The sequence below is a fragment of the Erithacus rubecula genome, assembly GCF_903797595.1.
Source record: "Erithacus rubecula genome assembly, chromosome: 2".
Classification (NCBI taxonomy): domain Eukaryota; kingdom Metazoa; phylum Chordata; class Aves; order Passeriformes; family Muscicapidae; genus Erithacus; species Erithacus rubecula.
In genome coordinates, this window is record NC_136685.1 from 75,864,843 (window position 1) to 75,866,679 (window position 1,837).

Here is a 1,837-nt window from a genome sequence, read left to right on the forward strand (position 1 = left end):
ACAGGAGGCAATGGCTGAAACTGATGCACAGGAAGCTCCACCTGAACATGAGGAAAATCTTCTTTACTGTGTGGGTGACTGAGCACTGGAACAGTTTGCCCAGAGAGGCTGTGGTCTCCCGACTGCAGACATTCCAGAACTGTGTGGACACAATCCTGTGTAATGTGCTGTAGGATGATGACCCTGGTATCCAAGTTTTATACACTATAAAGGAAAAAAAGGAGGAAAAAATGCAGCAGCAAAATATAGTAACTAGATCTCCTGGTTCATATAGTTTCTTTATGAATTAGTTTTAGGACTGAACAGTGATCACCTAATCCAGACAATCATTGCTGGTCAAGATATTCAAACAAAACAGACAATTCCTGAGGTAGGTCCTGGTCAAAAGGATGTTAGCAAAGGGACAAGACATTTCATTTCACCAGTTCATTCCACCAGGACAAACTACTTTAACACATTCTTTCTGGTTCCTCAGGTGTAAAAAACTTTGTAGGGAAGGCAACTAGCACTTCTCCATCATTAGATGGCCCCTATGAAATGCTCCAACCACACTTCTACCTGCAAAATTGTAGATATCTTAAAAATAATTTGTATTCTTTGCATTAAGACAGGTAGATTGCCTGTATCATTCAGAGTGCTTCTGTTTATGGTTAAATTAAACACAGCTGGGTCCACAAGAAAAGCAGAACACCAAATACACACAATGTGACTCAAGATCCATTTTGTTCTGGGATTCCATATTTTTCTGTATGACAGTCTTAGTGGTTTCTGGAGTGTCTTTATATCCAGAGGTAACATGGGAGAATCATGAGTTTCAAAAATCAGGATTAGTATCTGACTCAAATAATAATTCTACCATTGCCCAAAAGAAAGATACGCTTCAGAATGACATGAGGAGTCAGTAGGTTTGGATCCATCAGAACCAGGAGCACTCCACTAGAAAGCTTTGCCAGTGAGGCTGCTGCTGTCCATTCTCTATGGCTGCCAGAGCTGGAGAAGCAGGCTTCCTGCTGCACAGGCTCTGCACCACCAGCTCCATGAGCTGAAACCCAGACCATAAATTTGGAAATGTCCCTTTGGAAATGAGGCAGCTGCTGTGAAAGGTACTGTGCAGATACACACTTGATTATCAATACTGCTGCTGCTGCCAAGCACGCAGGGTGCCATTTCTGGTCTGGCTGTGGTTCCTCAGTGACAAGCACACATAGAGAATCCCAAGGTAATCCACTCTGGAAGCAACAATGAAGTGAACAGCTACAGTACTACTCCAAGTTAAAGGCCACAATTACCTGGCACAGCCAACATCAGATCTTCTTTATCACCAATTCCCTACACCAGCTGAATCCAGCTACATCATTATCTATCACCAGAAGGGAACTCATGTTGTTTTCAAATTCTTCCCTTAACCAAAACCCAAAATTTTAGGACTCTTGACTACCTATGACATCCTGTCCAGACAGACTGACTCCAAATTTTAACTCTGTTCATGAAGCGAATAAACTTGAAACGAAACAGCTGAAACACATAGAAGTTTTAGATAAAAACAAACAAACAAATTAAGTACAAACAAATTGATACAAATAAATTAAGTACCTTAGAATTCAAGGACTTTAGGGCAACTTCACTTCCAGGACTCTTCATATAAAAAAATGGAGTGGATTTTCATGAATTCTCTGCTAAGGTCTGTCAGTTGTTTTTGGGTGGCCATTTACAACTGTCACATGCTAAAACTAAAAAGAAGAATGAAATCTATCTCCCTGAAAGAATGCAAGATTTAATAATGGATCTGGAAGAAAATAACATGCATAGCAGAAAATACAAAGTACATAGAAGTCAT